Here is a 21,633-nt window from a genome sequence, read left to right as displayed (position 1 = left end):
TTATATGGAATGTTTATGTTTCTGGTAAAGTCATTTTGTACCCCTCACTCATTTTTCTAAAAATTTCACGGAAAAAGCCTGACTTGATTAGTAATAAAACTTGAAAATTTCATTTCTAAAAAAAACCTTCTTGGAAATAAACAATTCTTTCACAGAGTAAAGTTTCATTATGATAATAATCGCATTCATTTCTATTTTCCACTTAGGCACACTCAGTAGGCACATGATTCGAAATAATTTCAGAACGAGATTTCAATGAGACTGAACGAGACTGAAATGTTAGAAGAATACATCCTTAAAACGAGATACTAATGACTTCTTTTTACGACTGATTTTGTTAATAAAGCCTGGAAGTTAGAGACGATCCATGTTAACTAATTTATTCTCTGAATACACTTATTTTTCAAATGTTGCCAATTTACACCGTAGCAAAATCTTAAAACATTTTTTTTTGTCGGTACTAAAAATAATTCAGTTTTTTGTCAATTTAAACATTATGATACTAGATATATATTGCTATATTTGTACAGTTATGAGAACTCGTGTTTCTGCAATCCGTCGATACTGTTAACTTATATGTATGCATTCCTCAAGGTGGTGCGTTTCTCATTCTGTTTATGATATATTTACATTAAGTCTGTTGGATGTGTAACGATTTGGAGAACCTATTTAAAGATGAAATGGTATATATGTCTTCGTTATAATGTCTTGAAGAATCTATAAAGTATGAAATAATATATAAAAGACCGCACGGTACCGTATGATTCCCCTTTGTGGTATTATTGAATAGATGTTTCAATGGCAACCATTCCACATCCCTTGAGTAATGTAAATTGAAACTATAGACATGACAAAATTCCAAGAATTTTCAGTTTCAAAATTGTGTTCGATAATAAATAGTGCTACCAGATAACCTTATTTAAAATACATGACCATTATGGTTTCTGGTAACATATTAACAAGAATAAAGTTTCTGAAGCAATTCCTGCATGGAACCATAAATATAAAAGTGGGTGACGTATACCGCGACACTTTTTCACCTTTCCCTGAACTTCTTATTTTATTGCTTATACAATTGACCATTTTATCGTAAGCGTTTAATTTTCTCGTTCGTAATGAAACAATTAGTATGCACAAGAGGAATTGGGTCTTAAAAAAATAATTACATTGAGGACAATGTATTATTGTTTATCAGGGAGACATACACAGGCAGCATATATACTATTTACCTTTGTCAGGCATAATACTATACATATAATAAATAAATTAAGACAAAACTGTTTTTATTTTGATTTAAGAACATGTTGGAATAAAAGACACAATACAAAATAGTCCATGAAATGTTCCATTCAAGTTGTCTCTAAAACTTTCAAAATTGCCTTGGAATCTAGGGGGTCACTTCAGTTAGTACGTGTACAACATTCACTAAACCATATCTCAAAATGAAAATGGTAAATTTTCGATTCATTCAAAACAAATTTATTCCTTCTCACTTTAAACACAAAAATATCTTTATTTTAAAATATTTCTTAACAATCCCTTGACATTTCGAGCACGATGGTTTTAGACTGAACTGAAACAGAGCTCTTTGATATTCTCCCATAACTGTCATATATGTCTGCATAATTATGCTGACAATTACTTTCATATTTAATGACTGTAATATATCTAATGACTAAAACTATATCGCTAGTCACTGGACAAAGGGTGTTTCTCTACAGAAGCACCCAAGGCCTTTGTAGGTCACCAAAGTCAAAATAAAACAGATGGCTTGCAGAAATTTGTTAAGGACATTTCCAAGTACATGTAATATCTAAAAATGAATCAAGTTGATTGTTAACATTCATAAAACTATCATGCTCTAGCGTTAATCATAGTTCGTAATGATTCCCTATAGATGATACAAGACTATATAATGTTGGAACTAATGTTCGTGTTGATTGTTAAAAGGATAAAAGTAAAACAAACCGTGGCAAAATATATAAATATTACAATGATGGAATTTGTTTGAAGATGAAACTGTGACATACATTCAGTAAACTTTCATTCATAAAAAGTGTAATGGATTAATCATTAGAGACAGAATAAAATATTAATAAATAGAACTTAATGAATGAATAAGCAAAAGTGATTTTAACCCAGTTATTGGAGCGAATTCGTGACGTTTCGCAGCAAAACTATCCTTTGACTAGACATGTATATCAGACTTAATAAACTTATGTTGTTTGAGAGTTCATAATCATGATCAGGTCATGTAACTCCTTTCTTGTTCTTGTCTAAACATCAAAGGAAGGATCACACAATCATTATAACAGATTCTCCAATCAAAACCAAGTGGAATTTTATTTGGAAAATCCGACACTTAATATTTTTACGTAAATGAACGCTGATTTAAAAAAAAGGTTAATATTGGTTCACATGAATGTGTTTTTTCTGTAAAATGATCCCATTATTGCTCGTGATTGCCCTCAATTTAATTTTGCTCTTCAAGGTCGAGAGGGTAATATTGTTTCCATAAAAATATTCTGATCCTCAATTTGATGGAAAACAGTATTGTGGTCCAGCAGATCACAAAACAAAAATATTCTTAATCGAGATTTTCCTCGTACTTTATAATGTGAACTTCTGCAAACATGATTTGGTTGATAGCGTCGTAAGACTAATGCAAATTTTCTGACTAAGACAAATATCCCACTCCCCCCACTCCCCGCCTTTTGAAGTTGAATGATTGCTCCCTGAACTTTCCTTTACAGAACGTTCTTCAATTACGTTAGCACGATTATATGATTTTATATTTTACATAGCGGAAGCATCTGAGTCTTTGCCGGATATGTAGTGTTCACCATGTTCAAATCAGAATCATTACATTGAATAGAATTTCTACTCAATTTTGATTGGATGATGAATTCAGAAAATTTACATTTTATTTCCGTGTTTAGTATAATGTAATGTGCTACGATCGAAGCTTTAACTCTGCAACAAAATCACAAAAACAAAAATTCAATGAGAAGGATTCGGTTATTGAATAGAGATCCAAATCAGATTGAAGTTGACCATCTTGTTAAAATTTGTATACTTATTATATGTAAAGCATTTTGATGTTTAGGTCATAATGTTCTTGAACTTTCATCTTTTATCGAGGGCAAAACCAAATGTTTGATGGATTCGTTATAATCTACTTTAAAAGAACCATTACAGGTTAAATTCATACACGTTTTTAGAGAATGTTTAGAGTAACGCCAAAAAGTACATCTATGGTCCATCCACAATGTCTATCATGGTTTATACTTGTCTCATTATCAATCATACCTCATCTTCTTATTTTATATCTTTACATTTTGCCCAAATCATATTTTGTCCAAATGAGCTTTGTAAAATCTTTGTAAACATGGGTAAGATCAATCACCTTGAAGAAGACGGATTACTTCGCACTAGTAATGTAGAGAATGTCAAGCCTCTTAAACTTTATCAATGACTTTAACCGATCGTGGGATAATGTAGGGGATAATACGCCATTTATATTTTAAATGTCAACCACTATCGAATATTCATGAATTTTAGATGAAGTTGAGCAAGAAATATTTCTTTTTAAATTCTATATTACGAAATCAATATTATATATGAAGATATAGATGTTATTTCGATGAAAATCTCCACAACAAATGAATCAACTGACAAATGTCTCTGTAATCTCGGGTCTGTAATACAAATGCTTATAAAAGTAAGATATCTCTATTATATCTTTACTATAATAGTTATTGATCGTTTTACAATTTACTAGTAATAAATCTTAATAGAATTAGGGTAACGAGAACATGTTTAACACGTGTTTGCAGTGATTTACGTCTCAGATTAAAAAACAAAAAAACGTAAAATTTTCATAATTATAAAACTTGTATACCAGGGATATAACAGATGTTATACATTGGTCAATAGTTTGCCAAGCTTCATTACCTAAAAAAAAAGAACCGATAGTAAGCAAGCATACATATAAAAAAGAAGATGTTGTATGATTGACAATGGGACAACTCTTCACAAGAGACCAAATCACATAGAAACTACTGAAGGTATGGGCTTCAAAAATGAACAAGGTCCAAACCGCATAGTCAGCTTTAAAAGACACCGAAAAGACAACTATTAAATAATTCAAACGAGAAAACTAACGACATAGTTCATGTACAAAACATTCAACGAAAAACAAATATATAATACAACACCAAACTTGGGACAATCACACACACATATATATATATATACATATATAAACAGAACGTGGCGGGGTTAGACATGTTAGCGGGATCTCAACAGTGTTGTAACAGTCAACATTAGAACGAACAATAAAAATTTGTTACAAAAGGCTGAACTATTCAGATGGACACAATTAGAAATATCTAACAAACACCAGAATGGACGTGGCCAGGTACTTGTACATCCCAACAACAAAAAGACACTAAATACAGATCTGAGAGTACTCGCAGTTACTGGCATCTAGTTCAAAGCCACCGACAACTATTTAAAAAAAATGTGTATCTTAGACTTAATAATCAATTACTTCACATCCAACATTCAATGGATTTAGTGTAAAGGTGTCATAAATCGAAATAAAATTTAATTGAAATCAAATGTAGATGGAAGAGACTAGTAAGCATTGTTATTTTCAATGCTTTATACGACATTATGTTAAAAGGTAGGGCGAAACACACCGATTTAATATATTGAAAAAGATCCGACAATCCGGCAAGAGATGTACATGCAGTTCAAATATCTTTGTTTTTTGTATGTCACATAGTTAATTTTGCATTGACGTATTCCTGTATGAACCTTAAGTATCAACATGAAATAAACATGAAAAAAATCCTCTTTCTCATATGGACATAATAATATTCTCGTTTTGTTCTTTCTATGCAACAGAAAAAATTACGTCTTTCTGGTTAAATTTGAATAATAATGTGTTTCGTTAAAACTTGTAGAGCTTTGTGGTACATGTAGCTGGACCTATTATGGTCCAACTGTATGCCTTTATTTACAAAAAGACGTTCCATTTAAAAATATTCAAGAAAAACTATAAAATTTTGTCGTCGTTGGAAACGCGTTTCTGGATTTACCTTCATCAGGAACGCTAAGATAGAAACGTTCCGAAGCCAGGGATGTATAAAACGTAAATATTAAGGAGCTTTGTAAACAAAGGAAACGAAAAACGAAAAGCGAAATTCGTCAAATAGAATCTTTTTCCTGAATTATTTGGTTTTTATTTCACCAAGCTCATGGTTATTATTTTCTAAGTATTTTCACAATTCAACAAGAGAGAACTTAAGAATGTATGTAATAGTGAATCATACCAGTACCAAAGCACTGCCTTGCACTCCACCAATAATTATGGAATTATGAATGACGAATGTTAACCAAACAAGTAAACTTTATGTTATATCATATATTTTTTTCTTTTGATGTAGGAGATATGTAAAACAAATTGCTGTTTTGAACTTTCATTTGTGAAAATGTCATCATAAATTATATTTATTCTTAAGGAAACGTCTTGAAACTCTAAAATGTAGGAATAAATTCGTCTTTTGATTTGGGTTTTAAAAATGATGTTCAGGTATAAACTCAACATTTATGAAATGAATATAAAAGTTGTTTACTAAATGCAACGGACTGGAGAAGAATTATGAATTTGTACGTCATCATTAAATATTCTAAAAATAATGTTAAAGTACTTTATCCTGTAATACATAATAAGCACACCTTGTCTGGCAATTTATGATGAATGAACATTCTTTTCGTGTGGATGGTTGTGGGAAAACATTTCCTGGTAAAACGTAACTACAATTTCACACTTTACTTAATGTGTTTTAATTCCAGACTTCCTCACATAAAATAACTTTTGGCTTATACACTCATGATTTCAAACAAGACTGTGCTTAATTTCAGGCATTACATTTGCTTGAAAGAAGACAGGGAATTAGATAAGTGGTATTGTCTTTTACCTTATGATGTCCGTTCTAAACATCTCTATGTTTTTGGTTTGTTGCGTTTTGGGGTTGTTCTCTCACTGACACACATCACACATCCGCATTATTTTCTGCAAAATGAACGTTTGATCACGCACTGTATTTTTATTGGTACATGGTTAAAAAAAACCGAGACCCTTTAGAATACTACGACATAAAATAAGAGATCACAAGACTAATCAAGGAAAATGTCGGGTGGTCGTATTTAAAAAGATATTAATTTGCCAATCAAAAAGATATTAATTTGCCAATCAAAAAGATATTACAATCAATCATGTATCGTATTGGCGGAGAGATATCAAAGAAACATTTCCAAAGAGTTGGCGAAACTATCATTACATGGATGTTAATAAAAGACAATATTTGGAAGAAAATAAAAAAAAAATAAAAAATTTTAAAACAAAAGACGATCGTCCTACCTTGAAATATTCAAGGAAGAGTTTGAAAGCATTTATGCTCTCTCGATATGCAAACGCAATTACCTGACTGTCTCTTCATTGTTTCATTATAGATGTAGCAGTACATTATTTTGACTTGTCATCACGTTAAATCTCATGACAATAATAAATAGAACACACAACTAATTGTCAAAATTACTTCAAAAGTACAAGCATATGAACATGCATGCACTATTTGCCACTGGACGTAAATGAAACAAAAAATCAATCAATCCAAGTTACAAGACTTGATAATTGTGCTTAGATTGTGTCAATAGTGAAAGTAAATATGTGCTGAATATTTTGTTACAAAATTTATAATTTTACATATTTTTACATTAAAAATGCACTTTCTTGTACAAACCTTCCAATATTTGCCATCACGCATTACGTACATGAGTATGTAAATACTAAGCATGATTTATATTCATATATTGTACAAGAAATAAGGTTTAATTGTGCAATAATGAATTAGTTTATTCTTATTTGGAGTCGCCTAGTATTTATACAGCAATCCATCTTCATTTGCCATTCGAAATTGCTTCTGCACGGTCACGATGGAGGTAAATCCAGCGATGCAGATAGAAAACAAAATGAAATTTATATTCAAAGAAGAATAACTCTTTCGTGTATAGGTAAAATGTATTTACTTTTCTTTTATAAAATACACCCACGAGGGCGTTAGCCCGATTGGGTGTAATTTGTTTACACCCATATACTACATATATACTAGTTTGATTAGTGCAAAAGGATAAATAGGAGATAAGGTCTCACAATAATTTAATCTTAACTTGTTGTGATGAAAATTGCAGATAACTTATTAAATCTATTACCAACTTGGTGTAAGTTCTCTTACAAGGGCCATATCTCGACTCTAGAGGTAGAATTTGTTGGAAAGCTAGCATATAAGGAAGACTTTACAATAACGGCTTTAGAGAGTTGGACAAAACAACTGAGTATTATCTTAATGTGGAAGGTTTGATTACAATAACGGGGAGTTGTCTCATTGGCACTCATACCACATCTTCCTATATCTGTATAAATATGTTTTATGGTCCTATAAATTGATTTTTGTTTCTTTTTAAATTCCTCGCAACACATATAAAGTTTTAAAAAAAATAACGTACCAAAGTTATTAAATAGATATGCTTGGAAAGCAGCCTGTAATTTCTATCAATGGATCAATTCACTACACCGATAAAATTCTGTCACTTAAATAGACCATTGGACATGGAGAAATTACAGAGAGATCTTATCCTATCAATAATAAAGACACGGTTTGGACGAAGTGAACGCAAGTATGGGATAATCAAAAATCTAATATGATATGTTTTACTATGATTGACACTGGACATCATTGTTGGACAAACGTTTTGCCATGTGAACAGCGAGACATGTGATTGTTACAAACCAAGATCCCACATACATCAATCATCATTACTGTACTTTAATACGACAGCATCCATTATCTAATCAATGTCAGATAATTTTAAATCCGTTCAATTTAATAAAGATATCTTCTCCTTTTTTCACACGGCAGAAATCAAAATGATCAATTGTTCTTTCTTGTTTACCATTTGTCTGTCAAGTCATCGTCCTCAGATAGCCTGATCGCCGTTCGGATCCCTCTCCATATGGATCGATATTTTCTAACTCTAAAACCGACAGAAAACATAAAATTCCTGTTATGTCAACTAATTAAATCAGCGGAATCACATTAATTCTACACAAAAATTAAGCGTCGCTATAGATCTCTTCACAAAAAGTATGCTGGCTGTTTATTTTTCTTTAAAGTACCATTGTCGTATATAAGTTGGAAACGATGACATTTCAAAAGACCAGACTTATTATCGCATTCAAGTTCCATTTGTTTTTATCGTAAGATTGAATAATTGTGCTATAGCGAAGGTCTAGACATTTCGATTACTTACAAGAATTCAGCACTTAATTGTATTTTTAACAGTAAATCGTTTTAGTCTTATGTAGACGAAACGCGCGTCTGGCGTATAAAATTATAATCCTGGTACTTTTGATAACATTTTAGTACATTCATTTTTAGGTTACTGGTTCTAAACCGCCTCTGATTCTTTTTCACTCTACTTTTGTTTTGTTCATCATACACACAATGATAAATCATATAGTAGACAACTTCCCCTAAATGCATATAAGAATAAGAACAAAACATATTTATTATCTGTAATAAATAATCCATTTCTTTCTGGCATGCTTCACTGAGAGCATGTAATAGATGATTCGTGTATTTAAATGTCTTTCATCATTTAGGATTTGATGATAAGTATGGTCATCTAAACCATATATTGAAACATTTGCTTTGCGGTATTAGTTTACTCATTGTTGAAGACCGTAGTGTATACTATAGTTGCTGTCTTTACTTTTTCGGGTCTCTGTTGGGTAGTTGTCTAATTGGCAATCGTAACATATCTCAATATCTAAAAAAAATTAGTGCATACATATAAAAGCACATAAAGATACGAGTTGTCTCATTGGTAATCATACCACATGTTCTTATTTTCATATTTTATAACTGCAGTGTTTGTTACACGTGATGTGTGGATGCAGTAGGTTGAATCTTGTAAGTGAGGTTACATAGGCTTACATGCAAAACAGTTGTTCTTTGAAATTCTTTATAAAAAAAATTAAAAAAATCCAGAATAAAATTTGAAACAATGGACTATTTTTTACTCTATGTTTAGACTCGCACCGACTACTGGAGTTGTAATACAAGACTGGTACCAGTAGAATGTATCTCCAGTATGCCCTTATGTTTTACAGTCAGATTTTTTTTCTTGTGGGAGAGGTACATATTCCATTATAGTAGGTATCTTATTGATAGTTGTCTCATTGGCAATCATTCCACATCTTATATGTATGTGACGATGGGAAATACAATAGCTATAACCTTTATGACATCTAGATAAGAACACATCAATACACAAGGAGTGCTGCATTCTTTTTCTGAACCATGTACAGTAACTGAGTTAGTTGTACTATTAGTAAACAAACAGTTAATTTACTTTGATATGACTTTTCACCAACCTGATACTTGGCTTTTGTTTCACATGTATGTTAATGTTTCAAATTTCTTATCATTCCAATATTTATGAGCTTTTAAAGACTTCTTGTCCAAACCGTTATCCAAGTGTCAAGAATATTCTACGTTTAATAACTTATATAAGTATGCTAGATCTTAATAATGAATTAATGAATGACTGAAAAAAGTACTTTAAACCGGACAGTTCCGTAATTGAGCAACACGTGTACTATTTTCCCACAGAAGCCTGATTTACATTTTGTATATGTGAATGTAACAGTTGTACTTTATAAGATATAGTAGTTTTACATCAAAGACCGTTGAAAAATATTCATGTCGTTAATCAACCATTAAAGATGTAGGTGTAAGATGGTTAAATATGTTTGAAACGAACACTCAAGCGGACATTGACCGCAAGACCGTAATGTGACAAGTGATTTTAAAAGTGAAAACATAGTTATACAATATATATATATATATAGCTTAGCTCATGGTCAGCTATGGATATAAACCATGTATGGAGCTTATTTTAATTTAAAAAAAAAAATCCATTTATTTCCATTATAATATAATTTGATAAATAGAAATTTCCTAATAGCAAGCATGTAAAGCGTTATGTTTTGATTAGTTGACAAGCACGGTTATGGGTAATAAAAGTAGCCCATATATATGCGCAACATTCATACAACACATTGCCAACTTGAAAACTTATACTTGGAAACACATTATTATTATTTTTTTAAATAAAATATGATAAGACCATAGTATGGAGAATCCATTTGGCTGTATGGGATGTATAAACACGCAGCCACGCCCAGTCGAAATAAGGACGTTAAATAGGATATCTCATGTTGAACAATGATTTTTATATTGATACTTTACAAATCTTTGAAGTAAAAGAACGCTTACGGCCACTTCTCTGTGAGGGTCCGTGTGTGGCATTATGCTAAGCTTAATGTATAACCCCTATCTAACATACCCTCATTTTCAGTGGCAGGTGGAATTTCCCGTTCATAGTCCTGGTCCGACTACCGTGCAGAACCTACCAATTGTATTTATTGTATATATATGAAGTGATTGACACTGGGTGTTAATAAAGTAGCAATGAATCACTCAATTAAATATAAAAAAGAAGATGTGGTATGATTGCCAATGAGACAACTGTCCACAAGATACCAAAATGACACAGACATTAACAACTATTTGCAAACGGAACTGTTATTGTGTCTGTTTATGAAATACTTTTCATCCCAAATAAGCGGCTATGCCATAATTAAATATTATCAATTTGTAAAATTAATCATGTTCAAATTAATCTTTATCTTAAGACGGAGAAAAACTTTGTTTGAATGAATTTTGACATTTGTTGGTACCCCGGGCAAGTTTTCCTGTTACAATTTATTGAATATTTAGATAAATAAAACTGACCGGAGTAAAACGAAATCTTCTGTTTGATTTTTGATGCAAAACTATAATAGTCAGTTCAATAGGATATTCAGATCATATCACCAGTAAAATGAAAATATAAAAATAATAAAGTATGGCATGATTGTCAATGATTCAACTCTTCACAAAAGACCATATGGCTATAGGTCACTGATGTCTTTCTATAATTGAAATAATATCCTTTCACAATAAAAAATAGTTTTGCAATGAAATGTAGAATTTATTTATGGCAACACTGTAAGCATGGCATTTCTTTGAATATATGTCCCATATTTTTTTCATGAGACCGGAAACCAAATGAATATATGTTAAAAAGTGCAGTGATTTGCAAGTCACTAGAAAATCTTGACAGTATGTTTAAGATGAATGCTCGAGACTTATTGTCTGCAAGGCTTTTACTGCTTGTTTTTCTACATACTTATCATGTTCTTAGCGGATTTTTGCATTTGACCAGAAGACATTGCAACGTAAAGTCGCATGCAAAGCAATTTATGCTTCCTCTCAGATAAACCGTTTTATATTGATGGGATTTTAAAAGTTTTATCACTAGTTTTCATTATGATTTTTCTTTCTATTTTTGTTGACATGTATTCGATATTTTTTAATATTGTTCAAACGTTTTAGTCTGTCTGGTTTTTTTTCTCAGTCTTTAACTATAAAAGAAGTTGTGTAATTATTTCTAGTGAGACAAATCGTCCGAAGAGACCAAAATGACACAGAAATTAACAACAACTATTGGTTACCGTACGACCTTCAACATTGAGCGATGCCCATACCGCAAAGTCAGCTATAATAAAAGGCCCCTGTTTGAAAAACTACTATACTTTACTTTTTTCATAGTTTAGCAGAATGAAAGCATAAAGATTTCGTTGTCACATTCTGTTTTGTCCTTTTCTTCATTTCAGTATCCCCTGGCATTCAACCTTCATTCTTTCATCATCGTTCATTCCTCTCGAGATAGTGTCCTTGGTTTCTGTAACAAAATAATATTTATTAGTAATATCATATGACATTAAGATTTTTCATTCTTAATTAAGGAAAGATCCTAATCATGTTTCAAACATTCAGCGGCGATATAAGCGTTAATAACAATTAATTAATATAACTATACCTTCTTCGTCATATTTCAGAGGTTATAGGGACCAATAAAACAGTATTGAAAACAAATATTGAATAACTATGTATAATTTCATACTTTCATCTTCATATTTCAGAGGTTTCGATTTTTTATAAAAAAATAATAATATTGAATATCGCTGTTAGATCTCTCCAAGTATATAATCAATTATAATAAGTAGGTATATAGAAGTTCTGTTTAAATTTATTTAGAAAAAATAAAACAAAATATTAAAAAAGCAACTTGTTATCTTGTTTTAGAAACACAAAGTCGTTATCTTGTTTTAAAAACCCAAAGCCATTCCCACAATATATTAACTATATATGAATAATGGATAGCTCAAATCTTCTAAAACTTTCCAAACTTATGGTTCGGAGCAAGTCGAGCAAACGAAAAAGAACCACGAAAAGCTACAAATAAATTCTATTTTATAACAGCCAGGTCTTCTTCGTAGTATAACAAACACAATAAGGTTCTGTTGGAATTAAAAAGAAAATGTCCTTATTTCTAATATGTGAACTTGCCATTTGTTTGTTTTGCAGTCACAAAGATAACACAGAGACGCCTGCATTTACAGAGTTGTGTCAGTTGATACAAAACTCCAATTAGACAATTTTCAGGCGCCGTAAGATATCATAAAAACAAAAGGGGATGGATACGAATACGTTGATTTTATGACACATTTCTGGACATATCTAGTAAGTAGTTTTAGGATATTTCTTATTCATTTCATATTTCCATGCTGATTGTACCTATTTTCCGAGAAGAATTCGCTCTGTTTTAACAAAATGTGGATGAGCATGTATATAGCGTTTTGTTTTTGAGTTAGTGGTAAACTGACGTTACAACAATAACATTTGTTTTCACTTGAAATAAAGTTTGATAATCCTGAAGATGTCAAATAAAGACTTTCTAATATCTTCCATATTGTCAATTTTGTAAGTTGTTAGATACCGATTCCTTTGAGAACGACACATGTCTCTGGCATAAGGTTTACCGGGTATGCCCGAAGCATGTGTCCACAAAACATGTCTACAGAATTACCCTTATAGCGAATACAATCGATTCTTGAAGTTGATAAACACAAAAAAACAAAACATTTTTTTTTTAAATAAACCGGAAAATCCTAAATTAGAACCGTCAAAAGAAGTTTAAGTTATTTTTTTCTTAAAGAAATTGCAACCTTAGATTAATTTATATGCTTTAATAAAATCTATAGAAATACTGTTTTATTTGAAAAAATAGCAATACCACCATAGGCTACTGGGATGATGGTAAAACGTACGAATAACAGTACACCAGCAAAGTGTGATTACTGGTAGGATGGTGGTACATTGGAATATCATTTCACCAGCCAAGTGTGACTACAGGTAGGATAGTACTTCCGCGGCAAACCAGTTTAACAGCCAAGTGTGAGTACTTGGAGTATGGTAAATCGTGAAATAACATTTCACCAGCCAAGTGTGACTACAGGTAGGATAGTACTTCCGCGGCAAACCAGTTCAACAGCCAAGTGTGAGTACTTGGAGTATGGTAAATCGTGAAATAACATTTCACCAGCCAAGTGTGACTACAGGTAGGATAGTACTTCCGCGGCAAACCAGTTCAACAGCCAAGTGTGAGTACTTGGAGTATGGTAAATTGTGAAATAACATTTCACCAGCCAAGTGTGACTACAGGTAGGATAGTACTTCCGCGGCAAACCAGTTCAACAGCCAAGTGTGAGTACTTGGAGTATGGTAAATTGTGAAATAACATTTCACCAGCCAAGTGTGACTACAGGTAAGATAGTACTTACGCGGCAAAACAGTTCAAGTACTTGAAGTATGGTAAATCGTGAAATAACATTTCACAAGCCACGTGTGGCCATTGGGAGGACAGCACTTTTAACGAATTGTATTTCACCAGCCAATTGATAGTCATTTAATAGATGATTCTGATTGCTCTGATACGTGCAATGTGTTTCTGGACTAATGTTTGACTTGATTGAATTCTTTTAAACATTTGTGACATATTATGCTGAAGAATATGTTCTGTAATTGTCATGGACTTTTTTAAATGAATGAACTGCTTCATCTGACCTTCCTTGTAATTGGCATATATTTCATATTGGATCCAATCTTAAAATGATATAAACAGAATAACATGCGGTTAGAAATAATCAAGATTTATGTAAGACACCAGTATGGCAAATCCGGTTCTTTATCCGAATTTCCATTATTTTCATCAACAATAATTACTAATACTACTGTTAAGATTACAAGGCTTTGAATTTTGTTCACCCCATGGGATTTTCTTTGCTCTAGGTCGTTTATAAAACAATATAGAGAAGTTTGTATTGACAGTTTTCATAAACAGCTGATTTTTCTGTAACATTTTTTTTTAAATGTCGATTTTTAGGTTGTTGACATGTTATTTTCACTTTTAATTAACTTATTCGTAGTCAGAAAATATCGTGTCATGAGTCTTTTACTTCCTTCTTTGTTCCGAATTAAATAAACTTAGCCGTTTACAATAATGCTATATTCACACGGAACTTGTTATTCCATTCGGTCATCGACTCTTTAAGAAAACTAATTTGAATAGGGGTTTCATTATTATGGCACTAATTGACTCAACGTTTATTCTATACTCCCTCAAATGAGACACGCATTACATGAATCTTTTCATATGCATAATAACAATGATATAAAATAGTAAGAAGGATGAGCAGATATATTTTTTATCAAAAATCAAGCCGGTGTCGAACACTTGCTCGATATGAAATAAAGTATTCGTAACAATTAGAAGGTTGCTATTTTTTCTAAACAATTAACGACTTCAGACCTTAACTTTTTTATTGTATTTTTTAAGATTTAAATTCATAGCTCAGAGAATTGTTAATAAAAGGATGTAAACTAATGCCATTTTAAATGTAAAGACTGATGACTCACATTAAATAATAATTTGGAACTTTCATTTTATATTTATTATTGTTTTTTTTCTTCAAACATATACTTTTTTTTTCTTATTGTTGATTATCCACATCTTTGTTTGACCAATTGGAATGATACATGTCCTCACTATAGTGATAAAGAAAGGAAATAAGGGGTTTCTTATTTTTTCGAAGAGGGCAACTTGCCAGCAAACCTCTAGATATCTGGTGCCTTTTAAAATTGACACCAAGTTAATATTTAATGTATATAATATGATATCCTATATATTCCAAGTGAGAGGTTTAGCTAGCTATAAAACCAGGTTTAATATCATATTTTACATAAGAATAAATGCCTGTACCAAAACTTGTTATCCATTGTTTGCTGTATTCGAGCTTTTTATTTTGCTAATTTAAATAGGATTTTAGCGCTTTGAATTTTCTTTGGCGTTCAGTATTTTTTGTGATTTTACTTTTTCCATGCTTTTTATTAAAAATGTAAGATGCTAGAATAATCCCCGCCTTTAAGTTATTCGAAACTTTCATTTTGTATTAACTATATTAATGCATAGAACTATACACAGTGTAACAGGTTGTACATGTTTTGTGCAGAGGGGTTATATATTATATAGTATGTTGTAGAATCATATATATTCAAATCAAAAATAATCCAACAGTGTTATAAATGTAATGCTTTATTGTATAACTGTTTCTTAGTACTAACACCCCTGAGAAGCACTCTAAATGACATAGATAAATATAGCAAATGTTTTAATTGTTTCTGCTTTTCTCGTGTCTTGAGTATGGTTTTAAAAAAAATGTTAGCATTTATTCTATTGATTATTTGTTATTTACTTAATATCCACTCGAAATTATTTCATACAAGGACGAGGAATTATTTTTACACAAAGTATATAGGGAGGTTTTTTGCAATGATGCACGTCCCAGTGGAAGGGAGAACATTTTGACAGTCACTGAAAAACAAGGACACCCACAGGTACCAGCAAGAGTTGTACAAGTTGTTTTTTATCATGCAAAGAGCATGGCTCTCTCTCCCTCTCTAAGCAAGGCATAGGATTCAACGTTTGCATTCTGACCGTATACGTGGTTGGAATTATACATATATTAAATTCAGTATATAGTAACTGCGTGTATATGAAAGTAAAGCGATTTTGATACCTGAAAATATAAAGTCTCCAAGAACATGAACGCAGTTGATTTTCAAAGCAAAATTCTTTGAGCACTCGCCACGAAATACACCTACGCATGTGTCTTTGTTTATATATTCTTTTTATTTGACAGCATTAGCTTTGTTTGAAAACTAAAATTCCCTTTCTTTGACAGCATTAGTCCTTTTGGTACTGAGTAAAATTTAACATGGGATTAATAATTTACTTTCAATGAAAGTTACGTATCCATACCTTGCATGATGCTTAAACAACATAATCCCCTTAATTATTAAAGCCGATTTGGAATAAATATCAATTCAAAACTTGACATATATGTACCAGTTTCCAAGGCTAAGTACTATCATGTATTGATTCATTTGGTTTCAAAAACTTGTTCAAATCTAGGTAATTTCTGTTTGTTGCTCCGATTCAGAAAGTAGATCGCGATAAAAATGCCTTGTATGGCAGCTACTAACATCTTGCATGAAGTACAAAACCGCAAAATCTGCCTTCATAACCACATTTCGAGATCTTGTTACCTATATTTATAAATTGTCCGAGGATTTATCGTCAAATATTGGCCTTTATATACCAAAATGTCCAGATTATACCGACGGGTTACATTTATCAATTAAATAAGCATAATAAAGAAAAGCCTGAATTATTTTACAAGAAATATGTCCGCTACATGTATGGCTGAACTTTATGTTCTTAACAAAATAAGCAATAAGAATTTCAAGCTTCACGGTTCCATGAGAAAGATGAAAAAAATAAAGCACCATTTTAATATTGCAGATCAATGTTTTCTGCGATAGAGTCGATACTGTCGATACGCTAATTATTTTACATTCAACGGAAGCTTGCATGATTCTTCTTCAACAAAAGAATCTTTTTTTATTAAAGGGGCACTAGCTACGAGATATATAAAAAATTTTAAGTAAGATTTTTTTTGTTCAATCAATAATGAAAGTGAAATAGTGAAATAATAATTCGCTTTTAGCAGTCAAAATGGTTCAATTTTGTCAAATTAAGCGATGAAACATTGATAATTACTGTTTCACTTGCAAGTGAATCAGTCGATATCTTTAAATCCGTATTCATGTGAACTCCAATTTAACCCCTAGCTAGATATTGACAACGTGTACAGGTTATTTCAAGAAAAAGAATATCAACAATGAAAGTGAAATTACGGTAAATCATTTGATTACTGATTCGATCTATATAAAATCATTCTTATACGGTTAAAACAATGAGAAACATAATTTTTTAATCTACAAGATAAAATCAAACAGACCTATAAAAATTCAATTGCACGTGTTGGTTTAATCTATTCATATCGTTATTTATGTTTACATCGATTTTATGGTCATCTGAGGTCAAATCAATAGTTAATTAGATGGCGTCTGGACTAACATACACACGAAACGAACCTTCTTCTTCTTTCAGTAACTTCCTTCTGTGGTTAGGAGCACATCAATTTCTGGATTTTACACAATGGGCTTATATTACACGGACTTATACAGCTAAAATCACTTTGTTATTTCACGAACCTACATATTATCTACACCATGCTCTGTATAATGTTTATTTTAGACTTTTGGTAGTTTGGATAAATGTTTTACATTGTTATAAATCAAATATGAGAATTTGAGTCAAATCGGTGACCATGAATTCCAACAAATGGAAGTGTTTAACGACCTTGACTGGCTATACAGCCCTCGCACGGTCGGAACTTTTGTTTACAATAAATGGAAGTGTTTAACGACCTTGACTGGCTATACAGCCCTCGCACGGTCGGGACTTTTGTTTACAACAAATGTAAATGTTTAACGACCTTGACTGGCTATACAGCCCTCGCACGGTCGGGACTTTTGTTTACAACAAATGGAAGTGTTTAACGACCTTGACTGGCTATACAGCCCTCGCACGGTCGGGACTTTTGTTTACAACAAATGGAAGTGTTTAACGACCTTGACTGGCTATACAGCCCTCGCACGGTCGGGACTTTTGTTTACAACAAATGGAAGTGTTTAACGACCTTGACTGGCTATACAGCCCTCGCACGGTCGGGACTTTTGTTTACAACAAATGGCATTGTTTAACGACCTTGACTGGCTATACAGCTCTCGCACGGTCGGGACTTTTGTTTACAACAAATGTAAATGTTTAACGACCTTGACTGGCTATACAGCCCTCGCACGGTCGGGACTTTTGTTTACAACAAATGGAAGTGTTTAACGACCTTGACTGGCTATACAGCCCTCGCACGGTCGGGACTTTTGTTTACAACAAATGGAAGTGTTTAACGACCTTGACTAGCTATACAGCCCTCGCACGGTCGGGACTTTTGTTTACAACAAATGGAAGTGTTTAACGACCTTGACTGGCTATACAGCCCTCGCACGGTCGGGACTTTTGTTTACAACAAATGGAAGTGTTTAACGACCTTGACTGGCTATACAGCTCTCGCACGGTCGGGACTTTTGTTTACAACAAATGGAAGTGTTTAACGACCTTGACTGGCTATACAGCCCTCGCACGGTCGGGACTTTTGTTTCGATGATCAGTTCTTTGTAAATATTTTAGACATAAGCCAAAACACAAGAATACCAAATGATGCAATTTTGAACCCTCAATCAAAAAAATCGATAGTATTATAAAAATTACCAAACAGCATGCTCCAGATGTTCAAAATTCCTTTACTTAATAAAATTTACTCTTATTTTTGAGTGTGAATTCACATTACTACAAGACGTGTCACGGTACTTATCTATCCCAAATTCATGTATTTGGTTTTGATGTTATATTTGTTCTTCTCATAGGAACTCCGGATTTTGTCTAATACTTAGTCCGTTTCTGAGTTTTGAACAGCGGTATACTACTGTTGCCTTTATTTACCTAGTCTTTCAGTTATCTGTTTTTGGTATATTTCAATTCTGTCTACAAATTTGCATTCACACCTCTTGCATTTCAGTGAAAAAAACTGTCTAAATTTTTTATTGTAGCGAGATCTTGTCAGTATAATTTACAACGCCATTTGTAGCCATGGCGTTGTCAATTTGTTTTAAATTTATGAGTTTGACTCTCCTTTTGGTATCTTTCGTCCCTCTTTTACAAAAAGCAACAAATATTTTACAAAGATGTATATGAACTTATTTTTTTGGGAAGCTTTGTCTCGTATCTATATTGTCGAACACCTTTTTGTGTAAATAGCCTTGTCCTTCGTGACCCCTCATAAAGACACCTTACTTACTTTTGGCCTTGCGAGATTCTAGTGTAGGTCATTCAAGAAACATATGTAATGTACGCTGAAATCAATATTGTATACTTAATGAACCAGCAGAGTTTCATCATTGTAAAAAAATTTAACAAAAGCAGTTCCATGCTTTCTTGAAAATTAGAATCAATTTCAATCTGTCAAAGTGCCTATATAAATATATCATTATGAAAGAGATTATTATCCTTAGATATTCTCAATTTCTAGCTGTTTTTGTCCATCTCGGATATGTTTTACAGTCAATGCATTGATGAACTAAATTACTTCTGATTTATTAAATTATTTGAATATAAAACACTGACGAGTAATGTCAGCTCAGGACGATGACTTCGGTGGTGTAAATTGACGTGCAAAAACTGACAACCAGACGTATTGAGCACTCATCTGTGAAGTCTCAATTGCTATTTAAGGCGAATCTTAGTAGAAAGCAATGATTATGAATAACAGAAAATGTGCTTCTAATGAGCTGAATAATATTATGTCCAATTTAGTCAATATACTGCGTGAAATGTTTTATAGTATTCCAGACATATTGCAAAAATAGAAACTGATTGTGGGGGGCAAATTCATATATGAAAATGAAAAGTACAATTTAAAAAGATGGTGGAATTGACATTTCAGAGATAACAAACATGTTCCATCCTCTATCAGGGCAAGGCAGCAAAAGTACTTTGGTGATATTGAGACGAGTAATCACAACAGGAATCTTCAAAACACCACTTTAGTACCATTTATGTCATCAAGATTTAGGTAATATCAATAAGGGTATTTATGGAGGATATGACTGAGAAAGCAAAGACAGTTATAGAGGGAAAATAGACTTTTGTTGAGATGGAAAGAGTTGTACGTTTGGCCAGAATGAAATTCAAACCCAGTAAATTTACAAGTTTGGTTATGTGGAAAGGCTTCTCTTGTGAACAGTTGTCTCTTTGGCAATCATACCACATCTTCTTTTCTTATAATTATTTGTGAAACATCAAACTAAAGAGTTATCAGGGGAAACGATTGAGATGAACCAGTCTAATGTGGATATTTATATTGTTTATATTTTAAAAGGATCATGATTCACAAGCAGTCAGTGAAATCACCATAGAAAACAAAAGAAAACCCGGGAAGTCATGTAGTATACTAGTATTATAGAAAATCATGTATCAATTGAAACGTATAAGAGTACGAATCCGATTGTCGCACGATAGTTATTGCTAACGGTCATTCCCCAGTCCTTGACGAGACTGGAATAGCTTCAGACAATCCAATTTGCCGTGACATTTATTGGCTATTTCATCCCAACAAAACCTGTCTGATTGAATTCAGTCTCAAGGACAATATTACTATACAAGATACTGTTTATCGATATCATTGTCTTCCTATCAACATGCAAGAATGTTATAAATTGTCAGTTTTATTTGAGATCAAAGATGATTGAATAGTTACATTATCGAACATTTAAGCTAGTAATTTACCGCAAACAGATCGGTTTATCGATATGAATGAAATATGTGCCACTGGACGTAAGCAAATAACCTTGTTTGTATCGTAACTTAAATCACAAGTTAAGCCATGTCATGGTCAGCATAATTTCATAATTTGACGGAAGAACAGTGACCGGTGTAATATTTAATGTTCCCTTTTTGTAATATTCATAGTTAAAAATTTGTTTACGAAAATTAAACCCTTAAATATCCTGTACTTTCTGCAAATCGATTCATTATCATGTTGTTTTCTGCGTTTTTTTAATTTTTGTTTCGGCTTTGCAATGTTCATTTGCCTCGCTATCGTATGGATTTATGGTGATTTTAGCTGCTATGTTAGCTGAGATATGAAAATCATTCAAAATTATTTCATGGCAAGGCGTAAAACCGTTTGTTTTGTACTAATAATGTCGTTGTTGTGTGATATTTACTACGAAGTGCAGTCACCGATATTATAATGTAGGACGTTATGAACTCATATCAAAAGGTTAAAATACTGTGAGCTTTGTTTCAGTAAGTGTGTATCCCTGCTTATTTGTACTCGTGTTAATGTTATCTATTTTACAGGTATTATAAAGTTCAATGTTTTTCCTGTACTGATTTGCCTTTTTGTTCTTTTATTTACCTTTTAACAGTAAACTAATTATGACGAAAAAGGAAGTTCAGATCTGAAAAAACAAATAAAACCTTTGCTGTGTATCAATGTTCAGATGTCTTGGTATAGAGCATGGACTTACT

The sequence above is a fragment of the Mytilus trossulus genome, chromosome 1 (genome assembly GCF_036588685.1).
Source record: "Mytilus trossulus isolate FHL-02 chromosome 1, PNRI_Mtr1.1.1.hap1, whole genome shotgun sequence".
Lineage (NCBI taxonomy): Eukaryota > Metazoa > Mollusca > Bivalvia > Mytilida > Mytilidae > Mytilus > Mytilus trossulus.
Note: the sequence above shows the minus strand (reverse complement) of the source record.